This window comes from Chlorocebus sabaeus, chromosome 19 (genome assembly GCF_047675955.1).
Source record: "Chlorocebus sabaeus isolate Y175 chromosome 19, mChlSab1.0.hap1, whole genome shotgun sequence".
Taxonomy (NCBI): domain Eukaryota; kingdom Metazoa; phylum Chordata; class Mammalia; order Primates; family Cercopithecidae; genus Chlorocebus; species Chlorocebus sabaeus.
This window is the reverse complement of record NC_132922.1, coordinates 34,668,245-34,681,610: the sequence shown is the minus strand read 5'-3', so window position 1 is coordinate 34,681,610 and position 13,366 is coordinate 34,668,245. Positions and strand designations below refer to the sequence as shown.

Sequence of the window (13,366 nt, the reverse complement as noted above, 5' to 3'; positions counted from 1 at the left end):
CTATGGATCATGATTTATCAGTGAGTTGTAAAATAAAGTTACTGGGTTGTAACTGACATATTTTAAAAATAAAATGGAATAGAGCAGAATAGAAAATATAAAAAGATTTAATTATTGGGGGGGGTGTGTGTGTGTGTCTCTTAGGTTTATTAATGTGGATTGCAGCTTAAAAAACAAACGGTTTGAAAGTCATTGACAGCTATTGATCCAGAGCCCTAGACTGAGATCCAGGGACCTGTATTCCAGGCCTGAGCTGCTTCTAACTGGCTGCAGCATCTCCAGGGCAGATTGCTTGGTTTTCTTTTGGTCTCAGTGTTGTCATTTGTAATATGGAAAGAAGGGTTGGACCAGATGCTTTCTTTTTTTTTTTTTTTTTTTTTTGAGACGGAGTCTCGCTCTGTCGCCCAGGCTGGAGTGCAGTGGCCGGATCTCAGCTCACTGCAAGCTCCGCCTCCCGGGTTCACGCCATTCTCCTGCCTCAGCCTCCCGAGTAGCTGGGACTACAGGCGTCCGCCACATCGCCCGGCTAGTTTTTTGTATTTTTTAGTAGAGACGGGGTTTCATCGTGTTAGCCAGGATGGTCTCGATCTCCTGAACTCGTGATCCACCCGTCTCGGCCTCCCAAAGTGCTGGGATTACAGGCTTGAGCCACCGCGCCCGGCCGGACCAGATGCTTTCTAAGGTCTTTCTAGCTCTAAAATTTTCTGAATTTGTGAATCCTTGAATGAGAGAAGTCCTAATTTTGTTATTTTGGATAGCCTCTGCCCGAAGATCACTGCGGCCGGGCACGGGTGGCTCACGTCTTTAATCCCAGCACTTGGGAAGCTAAGGCAGGCGGATCTCTTGGGGTCAGGAGTTTGAGAGCAGCCTGGCCAACATGGTGAAACCTCTCTCTCTACTAAAAATACAAAAAATTAGCTGGGCATGGTGGTACACACCTGTAGTCCCAGCTACTCAGAAGGCTGAGGCAGTAGAATCACTTGAACCCAGGAGGCAGAGGTTGCAGTGAGCTTAGATCCTGCCACTGTACTCCAGTCTGGGTCACAGAGCAAGACTCTACCAAAAAACAGACAAACAAACAAATTACTGACTTTAGGAAAGAAGGTGGGTGTAGAAACACTAAGGGTACCTAATATAGGAAAGGAATGTGTGCAGATGAACCATGGCTGTATTGTACCCTTTTTGTTTGTTTGTTTTTGTGGGAAAGCCTGTATTATTTTGGAGAAAGGTGAACAGATAAAACCAACAGCAATAAATTTCAGGGAGTAGAAACTCCTTCTCAGGTAAGTTTTCTTTTTAAAAATGGGAGTTTTTTTTTTTTAGGGGAGTGGGTTAAGGTTGCCACCTGTTACTTGGTTTCATTTTAGACTCTTCTCCTTTGGTGATCAGGTAGCAGCAGTTGGGTGCCCTGCAACAGGCCTTGGTCCCTTCCTGAGTCTGAGGGTCATGCTTCAGGTGCAGCCCACATGTTGGGGACTCTGTCTTCTCCCCAGAGAATCCTGCTTTCTATTCTATACTGGTTATTGTTTACGGAGCTCAGGAGTTGATTATTTTCCCAAAGTGGGAAGATCCAGTACCCAAGGCTCCAGGACCCTGAAGTTTATCTAAAATCACCAGCCTTTGATTTCAATGTTAAAAAAGATCCAAGTCCTTCACAAACCCTTATTAGGGCAATTCAGCCCTTGCAAAACATCACAAAGTCTGTTTTTGGATGACTCCTGGGGTGTTTGTGTGTGTGTGTGTGTGTGTGTCTTTTCTGTGTGTTGTCAGGGAGGTGTATTTTAAAAGAGAAAATAAAAGGGGAAATAAACTTTTCAAAACCCCTTCCGTATATCAGACAGTATTGCACTTTCACGTATCTCATTTAATACCCATAACACCCATAGGAAATATACACTGTTACTCTGTTTCTTCTTTTAGAAATATTTTGTTATGGAAAATTTTAATCATACACAAAAGCAGAGAATCATACAATATATCCTCACATAGTCATCACATTGCTGCAACAGTCATTTCAGCCTGCAGCCAGCCATGTTTCATCCATTCTTTTCCCACTCCACTCAAACCCCCCAACCCCACTCTCCACTCTTGCTTTCCCTAAATCTGGGTTAATTTTAAAGGAAATTTCAGTCATCAGATCATTTTATCCCACAAGCATTTTAGTATGACATTTAAGTACTCTTAAAACAACAACAAAAAACCTTAACACTTTTTATCATATCTAAAAATATTATACCTTAAAAATCCTTAATATCAAATTTGTAGTCCATGGTTGTTTCCAAAATTGTCTTAAAATCTTTGAAAATTTAGTTTGTTTAATCAGAATTCAAACAAAGTCCACATATTTCGTTTGGTTGCTGTGTCTCCTAAGTGTCTTTTAAGAATCTAAGTTCATAAATTTCTCACCATTTTTTACTACTTGTAATTTGTTTATTGCAGAAACCGGGATGTTTATCCTATAGCATTTACAACGTTCTAGACTTTGCTGAACCATTCTAAGAGTTGTCTATTCACTATCTCATTTAATATTCTCAGTAACTCTTTGAGTAGATACTACTATGATTTTCATCTTATAAATTAGAAAATTGAGGTTCAGCAAAAGAACTGTTGAACCAAGGACTGAAATCTCGATGTCAGTCTCTGAAGCCCGCGCTGTGCACAGCTTCTCATTTCTATTGCCTTTTCTATGTTTCCCCTGAAACCGAAGTGAGAGTGGGTTGGGAATTCCTGAATAGATTCGGATGTGGCTGTAAATGAGTTTTTCTTTAAGTGGTGGAAGCTGAGTGAGTACTCTTGGCCCTATGAGAAGAACACTTTAACTACTGGCCCCAAACCTTGAGTTTGGGCCAGGAGAACTCAGCCTTATCCACTGATACTTTCCTCCCACACCCAAGCCCCAAACAAAACAAAACAAAGATAGTTATAGACCCTAAGCTAAAAGTAATAGGTGAATTTACTGAAGTGCAGCCCTAATCCTGCCATTTCCATGCTCAAAATCCATACTCTGTCCCCACTGCCAGTGGCAATAAACTAAATGTTTCAACCTGTCACTTGGGAGCCGCAGTTTGACTTTTCCAACCTTTTCTTCCGCTGTGTGCATGCACACATCCCACACTCCACACATTTAGACTGTGTGCTGTTTCCCAGCCTATGGCCACTTGATACCCTCATGCCATTGCTCGTGTCCCTTTTCCTAGAGACCCTTTCCCTTCTCAGCCTGAAGTCATCTCTTGCTTTTTCAATTCTTAAAGCCCTTTGTGTTTCTTTTAGGGACTACGTCACTTTGCGTTATTCTCTAGTTATTTGAAGTGGTGACTTCTGTATCCCCTTTAAAGGCAAAGCCCATGGCTTACCCATCTTTCCACCCTTTTCTCATAATATCTTCTTTGTTTGTAGTGAGTGCCTCCTATGTGTTGGTTGTATTAATTTCTACTACAAGTCCACGTTGTCTTAAGTTGTAGGAGAAGGAAGCATGGGAGTACAAGCAGCTTGAGGGCCCTGGTGGTTTACAGCCCTTAGGGAAAGGTGGAGAATCTAGTGGCAGAAGCTAAGGGGATGCTAAATGGAGCTCCTTCAACAACTCTCCCCACACATCTCCCCATCCCCATTTCTTCTGCAGTCCTGCATAGTTTCCCTAACGTTAGTCCAGAACTAGCACAGCAAAGGTTGCAACTGAATCTCTTCTGATTCGCTGAAAAAGCAACACAGGGACTCAGCTGCACGTTTGAGAGCTGTGCTGGCAAGACCTCAGGACAGAGTGGCCTCTGTGTCTGCTGGTGAGTCTCAGACACCATTGCATTCTGATCCTGCATTGTGGGCCATTCTACTGACTGCATCTACTCCTAAGTTAAGAACTTTCATGAGCCTTCCTCATGAATGGCCCTTCCTAAAGGAAAGTATGGCAGTTAGTTACCTTAATGAACTCCAGTGGGTTAGTTACTTTAATGAACATTTCCCAATGGGTAAGGAACAGTCTGTGAACTTAGGAGTTTTGTTTTGTTTTTAATTTTTGAGACAGAGTCTAGCTCTGTCGCCCAGACTGGAGTGCAGTGGTGCAATCTCAGCTCGCTGCAACCTCGACCTCTTGCGTTCACATGATTCTCCTGCCTCAGCTTCCTGAGTGGCTGGGATTATAGGTGCCCATCACCACACATGGCCTATTTTTGTACTTTTAGTAGAGACAGGGTTTCGCCCTGTTGGCGAGGCTGGTCTCAATCTCCTGATGTCAGGTGATCTGCCCGCCTTGGCCCCCCAAAGTGCTGGGATTACAGGCGGGAGCCACCATGATGGCCAACTTTTGGATTCTGAACCAGTTGATTCAGGACCAGAGCTCTTCAATGCCTTGAAGAAAGATTCAGGGGAGAGCCATTGTGAACAGCTTGCCCCGGGGAAAGAACAAGGCTAAGAGAATTCCAGGGCTTCCTTGTGAAAACAGAACTGAGGAAATGCAAAGTGAAGAAATTCTAGCTGTCAGGAACCAGAGAAGAATGACAGGAAGCCTGCTTGAGGTATGGAGGTATCCTCTGGAGTTTTCACTTATACCATATTCTCTCATGCCCAGGAAGCTGCTCTTCACCAAACCACAAGCCTTCCTCCAACTCAGTCACAGCTAAGCTTCTCTCTGGACACTGATGATGCTGTAACTGTTTTGTTGTGCTTCTGATTAGTTGCCATCTCAACCTTAAGCAGCCTATAAACAGGACCTGGCTACATCCTTGTTACTTCCCCATTGCTCTGAATTCAGTATTTTCCCCACAAGGTAGATAGTTGTGAGGCAGCATCCCGAAAAATGCCTAGTTATATAATGGCATCCAGTAAATGTTTTCTTAATTACTTACCTCCCTTAACAAGCTTTATGCAAAAAAAAAAAAAAAAAAAAAAAAAAAAAGAATGCAGACTTCAGACTTTTCAATCTCCACTTAAAGTAAGGTTTCTGTTGCTTTTCAGAATAGATATGTTGGATATTTTGCACAAGTGAAACATCTCTACAACTGGAATCTCCCTCCAAGATGGGTACTCTTTATAAAAAGATTCATTATTTATTCGATTCGTGGTAAGTGCTTCATGTATAATTGAAGCATTGGGCAGGAGGGCCAATGTTCCCACTCTGGGAGGGTTTTGCTCATAGTTGTATATGCAAATGATCCTGACTCATACCTGTCTTTTTACATATCCTCACACATGAACTCCTCCTTCTGTATGCCCCTCCTCCTGCAATTGCCCATTGATTGCCAGTCCTTAGATGTTCTTCACTTTTTCTTTTCCATCACCAATTTGGGGGACTTCATCCCCTTCCCATCTCTCCCGTTCTCATTGCTCCTCTAGTCTCAACCCGGGGTGGACTTTTCAGGGCAGAGTGAGCCTCTGGTGAGGGAGGAGGAGGACCATGTACCCTCAAGACTGCTTATTTCTCAAACCACCTGTAGTTCAGAGTTTGCCTTGGTGAAGGTGTCTCCAGATCACATCATTTTCTCACCTTCTTTTTACAGGCATTTTTTTTCTCATCACCTTGGGCTCTCCCTTTCCCCTCTCTCCTCCATCTGTAACCTTCTCACTCACAGCTTACACTCAGGGGAGGTGGGAAAGCAGGATGTGTGTGTGGAAGGGATGGGGCCTCACCACTCCAGCTGCCAGAGAGGTAGCAGGGAGTCTATGCTTCGGAACCCCTAAGGCAAACCTCTTCTAGCAGCCAGCTTGTGGACCTGAGATGGTGCCAGTGCTGGGTGCTATAGGTGCCATGGTGCCATGGTGCCAGGATGCTGGTGTCCACACAGACAGCCTAGGATTTTTAGCCTTCTGAGTTTAGTTCTACATTTCACTGATTTCTGGTCGACATCAATAGAAGTTCTGCAACTGGAATGGAAAAGGGGGAACTGAGGCAAGATACTGTGATTTCTAATGACAAATGAATATCATGGTGTTAGTGAAAACAAAGTTAAATGAAAAGAAAACAAACAGCATATGAGATGATCTATCAAAGATAATTAATACACTAATTTATTAAAATATTTGTTTTAATTTTCTACCTTTAGTTTTGTACATATTTGAATTAAAATTAATGTAGAGTTGAGAGGCAAGCAATAAAAAAATTAATTGGCTGAGAAACCAAGTCTTTGAGGAAACGCTAAGGGAAGTGGGTCATTTGAATTGAAAAAAAGGAACAAAAAAGCCTTTGCCTGTAAATATATACTGAACACCACAGGAATTTTTGGATCTAACTATCCTATATTTTTATAGAGAGTGCATCAGGAACTGGCCTTAAAGTAGGGCCAAAGTAGTTAAACTACAGTATTTATTATTAAGAATCATTCTGATTAAAAGTCTGAAGAAAGCAACACATTAGCAAGAAAGGTTGCAAGTCACCTTCCCTGAATTTTCTTTTTCTTTTTCTTTTATTTTTTTGGAGACAGAGTCTTGTTCTGTCGCCCAGGCTGGAGTGCAGTGGTGTGATCTCAGCTCACTGCAACCTCTTCTTCCCAGGTTCAAGTAATTCTCCTGTCTCAGCCTCCTGAGTAGCTAGGATTCCAGGCATGTGTCACCACGCCTGGCTAATTTTTGTATTTTTAATAGAGATGGGGTTTCACCATCTTGGCCAGACTGGTTTAGAACTCCTGACCTCAAGTAATCCATCCACCTTGACCTCCCAAAGTGCTAGGATTATAGGCGTGAGCCACCATGCGCATCTTACCTTCCCTAAATATTTTTTCTGGAAAGATAAAGTGATGGGATTCTAAGTCTTTGAAGCTGAACTCTATGCATTTTTTTCTCTTCTCTAGTCTTATAAAATCTGCTTTAGGAGACAGAACTTGGCTTGAAACCTTGTCTTTCAAAAACAAAATCCGTGCAAGACCAAATAAGTAACTACTGATACGTTGTTAGCTTGGATAATTTTTTCTCTTTTTAATCCATGATGTTAATTAGTGAGACATACTGATCTTCACGCTAACCAACCTACCTTTTTAATTTCATTTAGGTGTTGGAACAGGTGATGTATGTGATCTAAAAGTCTAAACAGTAATGGAGAAAAAGGTTGTATTTTTCCAGTACTTCATTAGGAAATTGTTCGGTAAGAGAAAACATGTGAATTGAAAAAAAAATCTGATGTTTGTTTTAAGGCTGAATGTCAAACCAGCAATGTTCACCTCCCTAAACTATCACTCACCATAAAGAGATTCCATAACGCTTTCTGGTTATCATCAACTTGGTGTCACTGGGTTTGGATGCAAACCAGAGATAAATTAACCTGTTTGCTCAAAACAGTTTTCTCAGGGTGCTTTCCAGAATTTATTTCTGTTCAGTGTTGCTTTGCCTTTCACACTTCTACAAATGCTGAGCATGTTCCCAGGAATGTATTAAGGATTTTAATTTACATATCCAGTCATTTTTAGCCAATTCTCTTCTTCTCAGTCATTTTCTTTTATTATATAGCACTGATTCTAAAATTTTAGTGTGCATGAAAACCACCAAAGAGCTTGTAAAAATTTATATTCCTAGGTTGTACCCCCAAAGTATGATTTGGGAAATCTGGAATGGGGCCCAGGAATCTATAGACTTAGCAATGTCCCAAGTGATTCTAAGTCAGAGGTTCTGTGGGATGACCCTGTGAGAAACAATGCAAGAGTGAATGAACTGAGGAGGGACCTCTTTATCCAAAGCAAAAGGGACCTGGTAGTCAATGTTTTGCTACAATGAAGAAATGCCTAAAACTATATACCTTTTCTGAAATAGTAAGAAAACATCCTTCATGGTCTAATAACCATAAACTTTTAGAATTCCTACCCAGGCCTTTGTCGCAAATTCTCCTATTACTGACCCTGTTCCCTGCCATCCTCTTTCCCCTCCGCCCCCCCCCCTTTTTTGGCCTCTCCTGACTGAGAGCATTCAACCAGGCCTGACCTTTGGCTTTCTGTTCTTAGCAAATGCTTTACTCTTAGTTAAAGAATGACCTATTCCCCTTACTTCAACTATTATTTATTCATTGACTGAACAGATATTTTTGAGCGCCCACTGAGTTGTAGATGCAGGAGCTACAACATGAACAGTTTCCACTCCGACTCAAATGCATCAGCCAGTCTGGATTATCAATGAGCTTTCTCTCTGCTTCTGCAAATGGCACCAGCATTCTTCCACTCAGGCCTTGGGCTTTGATTCTCTTTGCCTCGGTCCCCTAAATCCAGTCAGTCATCAATCTCTGTAGATGATGCCTTTGAGAGTTTTCTGTGTTCTCCTTCCTTTCTGTTCTCACTGCCACCAATTGTCCAGAATGTCCTTTGCTCATGCCTGGATTTCTGCAGTGGTCTCCTTACACTTTCTTTCTCCTTATATAATGCAATGTCTAGAGTCCTGAAATATGCACCCTGAAATATTGCTCTCATTGTGAAAAGCTGTAGGTTGAGCAGAAGGCACACGGTGTGCCCATGGTCAGAGCCAGTTCACACCTCTGGCTCAACGTCCTTATCTGTAAAATCAACATCACATCTCAAGTGCGATGGGAATTAAATTAGATAATATATAGAAAGTTTCTTTGTAAACTATAAATCACTAAATAAGTGTTATGTGTGATAATTATCAGGCCTCTCTGTCCCATAGGAAATGGCCCACCGTATTTTTCAACACCTTCACTCTTATTTCCTTGGCTCTTGAGCTCTTAAGATATAATAGCCCTAACGTAACACCTGAGCTTTTTTCCATCAGTAGCTTGACCAGCAGACTTCATTCCAAATAAACTGGGTCATCCCTTTTGGCTCTTGGAACACAGCTCTAATTTAGTTAGTTAGTTGGTTATTTCTTTCCTTCCTTTCTTCCTTTCTTTTTTTTTTTTCCTGGAGCCAGGGTCTCATTCTGTCGCCCAGGCTATAGCGCAGTGGCGTGATCATGGCTCACTGCAGCCTCAACCTCCTGAGCTCAAGCAATCCCCCATTTTATTTTATGTTTTTAAATTTTTTGTAGAGGCTGGGACTTGCTATGTTGCCCAGGCTGGTTTCAGACCCCTGGGTTCAAGCAACCTGTCCACCTCAGCCTTGCAACCTGCTGGCATTATAAACATGAGCCACACTGCCCGACATTGTTTGTTGTTGTTTTTCCAATTTTCTTTCTTTCTTTCTTTCTTTTTCTTTTGAGACAGAGTTTTGCTTTTGTTGCCCAGGCTGGAGTGCACTGGCACAATCTCGGCTCACCACAACCTCTGCCTCCTGGGTTCAAGTGATTCTCCTGCCTCAGCCTCCCAAGTAGCTGGGATTACAGGCATTCGCTACCACGCCCGGCTAACTTTGTATTTTTAGTAGAGACGGGGTTTCTCCGTGTTGGTCAGGCTGGTCTCGAACTCCCGATCTCAGGTGATCTGCCTACCTCAGCCTCCCAAAGTGCCGGGATCACAGGCGGGAGCCGCTGCGCCTGGCCCATGTTTCTAATTTCTACCTTGTGTTATTGCTCGTCTTTTTCCCTCCGTTTGAACTGGATTCTATTTTCAGAGCTCTTCTTCCTTTATCTAAACTGCTTCGTTCCCAATTCAGTTTCTACCTTCTTAATGAAATTTTCGCATTCTGCACCTTCTGTTAACTAGCCCCCAGTAGTGCCTAACAGCAAACCCAGTCTTTATGATCATATTCAGTTTTGTACCATTCTACTATTGTTTCTTATGTGTACAGCTCCCTGAAGGGGCCAACCGAGTCTGCACCTTCTTTTGTGTTTTTCACAGGGCCTCGCATAGACCTTTCTTATTGTGGGTGCCATTATTTATATGAGAGTGAGTCAAAGAAATAATATAGCTTCAAAGTCATTCATTCCAAAACTTGACCTATCTTTGGTCACTCCATCCAGCAGCCTGCATTGGTCAAGTTCAAAGATCCCATTGACAAATACACGAGTTCTGATAAAACATGATGAGCAGGGGGACCCCACTCTCCCCTTCCCTTGGAAGGGGCGTGCAGGCCCAACCCCCAAGTGTTACAGACCCCCGTTGTTATTTTTTAAATTTAGAAAATAAAAAACGATGATGGGTTACGCATTGCTTTTTGAATGTCAATCCTAGCTTTAAAATTGAGCTTCTTAATGTATTCTCAAAAAAGGCCCTAACACATGAACATCACATGATACACATTAAATAATAATATTTAATTGATTAAAGTCTAATAGAAAATTCAATACTTTTTAAAAGTGAAACACTTTTGAAAAGTGCCTCATGGCAGGGCACCGTAATCCTGCCTGTAATCCCGGCATTTTGGGAGGCCGGGGCGAGTGGATCACGAGGTCAGGAGATCGAGACCATCCTGGCCAACATGGTGAAACCCCATCTCTACTAAAAATAAAAAAAATTAGCTGGGCTTGGTGGCACATTCCTGTAGTCCCAGGTACTTGGGAGGCTGAGGCTGGAGAATTGCTTGAACCCAGGAGGTGGAAGTTGCAGTGAGCTGAGATCATGCCACTACACTCCAGCCTGGCGACAGAGTGAGACTGTCTCAAAAAAAAAAAAAGAAAAAGAAAAGTGGTTCATGATAACCCTCAGACATGTTGGCCTTTAAAAGACATAAACAACAGGCCAGGTGCAGTGGCTCATGCCTGTAATCCAGCGCTTTAGGAGGCCCAGGCGGGCAGATCACTTGAAACCAGGAGTTTGAGACCAGGCTGGCCAATATAGTGAAACCCCATCTCTACTAAAAATACAAAAATTAGCTGGGTGTGGTGGCATGTGCCTGTAGTCCCAGCTACCTGGGAGGATGAGGCACAAGAATCACTTGAACCCGGGAGGCAGAGGTTGCAGTGAGCCGAGATCACACCACTGCACTTCAGCCTGGGTGACAGTGAGACTGTGTCTCAAAAAACAAAGAACAAACGAAAACACACACACACACACACACACACACACACACACACAATAGTATTGCAACTAGAAAAGATTATTAATAATTTATACATATAGTGATCGGGCTGTGAAACCAAAATACTCGATAAATATAGGAAGTCATGATAAGTGAAAAGGAATCTCATTGTTATCATTATCTAGGTTTATAGTTCTCAATTCCATGTGTTCATTCACAGATATTGCATGACACTGAAACAGACAGAGTATTAACTGATGTATTCGACGGTCCCCCTCTGTACGATGATGTGAAGGTGCAGTTTTTCTCTTCGGTGAAGAATCACAAAATAGCCTCTGCCATTGTTCTTGTCTGGTCTAATGATTTTATTTAAAATTTGCTTTACTACAATTCCCAACAAAGGAGGGGGAGGAAAACAATAAATCAGATCTATAACAAATTTTTTAAAAAGAGCATATGTAATGTATATAATTTTTGTTTGTTTTTTTATTGTAAATTTTCTAAATTTTTCTGAATTTACATGTATTCTCAAATACAAAACATACAAAATAAACAAAAAAAGTAAAAGCCAAGATGCTAAAACAAAACAAAACAAAACAAAAAAAAACCAAAAAAAAAAAACCAGAGGTATGTTTTACTGCATGGCAATGATTACGTTTTGTTTTGCACCTTTTTAAAAAAATTAAGAAATTGAGACAGGGTTTCACTCTGTCACCCAGGCTGGAGTGCAGTGGCGTGATCATAGCTAACTGTAGCTTCAACCTCCTGGGCTCAAGCAATCCTCCCACCTCAGCCTCCCGAGTAGCTAGGAGCACTGACTGTAAAGAGAGTTAGGTTTGGGTGACTCAGTTGGGTGAAACAGAGGAGGCCGCACAATACAACACATGAAATAACCAAAGCAGTTTTTTATTAATTCCAGAGAGAAGAGGGCAACATGCTTCGCAGGGCCAACTGGAAGGGGGACCTGTGCTCAACTGATGGGTGGGGAGCAGTAGCGAGAGAGGGGGAGGGACCTGAGAGTGGAAGCCTTTATTGGGATGTAAGGTGCTACCTGAGCAGGTTTCCTGCGGGGAGGTCGAATTTGGTTTCATGCAAGCAGCCATGAGTCTCTGCTGTGACTGAGAGGTGGTCACTGATATATCCACATGGTCCCTGCAGAGTATGGGGGTCTGTGGGGTGAGTCAAGTAGGTTATATCTAGCTGTCCCATAATGAAGTGGTCACCAGGAGAAGGTTGTATAAGGCAGACATCGGGATCAGTCACATGGAGAAACTGGGAGGAGGTGAACTGGAAACTGCTGAGGGTGACTGAACCCCACTTCTGATATCAGAAAGTCCAATTTATATTTAAAAGGGATGCTGAGGCAACAAAAAAATGATAAGAATTCACTACAATATACTTGGGTCTATATAGGCATAGGTCCTTACTAGAGTGTGTTTGGCACTATCTAAACCAGATTCAAATATCAGCATCTAAATTAAATACCTATCATGGGAAAAATACTCTTCCTTGAAAATGTGGATAGAAACAGCAAAAGAATACAATAGCATTTTCTTCAAGCCTCCTCCTTTGTATCTTGAGTGTATTGTTCTAGATTGCAGAGTGTTACATATTTAATGGTTATAATTGATAAAAATATAAAGGAATAAAGGAAGGAGCTTTAATTTCTTTGGAATGATTAGTTCTTGGGATCAGTTTTACTTTGAATTTTTCTTTTTCTTTTTAGAGTCTTCCTAAATACTATGACAATTGTCCATTTTTCTTCTGGTTCAACACATCTTTTATTCAAAGTAAGAGGTATGGATATAATATAAACCCATAGGAACAGCCTAATCTTCAATGTCTATGTATAAAGTGTAATGGCAAGTCTTTTGCTGGTTGTCATAAACTTAATTTATAGAAAGCAAAAAATTATCGAACCACCATTGTTCATTGCATTACTCCTCTTATTTTGGTTAAGAATACGTTTGTTCTTGAGACCCTCTGTTGCAGTATCCTCAAGGTCCGTGCCATAGGACTGTGTTATGAGTTCAAAAGTATTATAATCAGATTTTTAGTGTGGTAGTAAATTTCTCTCAAAGAAGTTCAATATGAGTCTGCTCAGCGCCTTCAGTATGGCAGGTCCCCGTCAGTAGGTGCTGATTTACCAATGACGAACCACCACCAAATTTTGTGTTAAAGTGAGGCAGGACCTAGGGAGGCTTCAGCTAGCTGAAAAGCTGACTGACACACTTATATCTAGGAGAAGTTACAAGACACAGTATTAAGGAATACAGCTAAAAAATATCATTAAGTAATAGTCTATTTAAATAGCCATTTAAATGTGGCTTTCTAGTAACTGAATTGGGAAAACTTTCTGAAAAATTATTAATTGGGCTTGGAGATTATTGTTCCAAGAAACCTTCTACCATATTTGGAAACTCATTTCTCAGTCTAGAAGTTCTCCACTATAAGTAGCATTTGTTCTGTGATGGTGAAAAATTGAGATTTTTTTTTGTGTAAACCATACTCTTCAATACAAAAGGACAAAATTGTTGTAAATGATGTAG

General features: G+C 41.5%; 1 pseudogene; it reads left to right on the top strand.

Annotated features, from left to right (window-relative positions):
- Positions 1-13,366, top strand: part of LOC119622774 (phosphatidylinositol 3,4,5-trisphosphate 3-phosphatase TPTE2-like) — a 91,977-nt pseudogene that overhangs the window by 77,339 nt on the left and 1,272 nt on the right.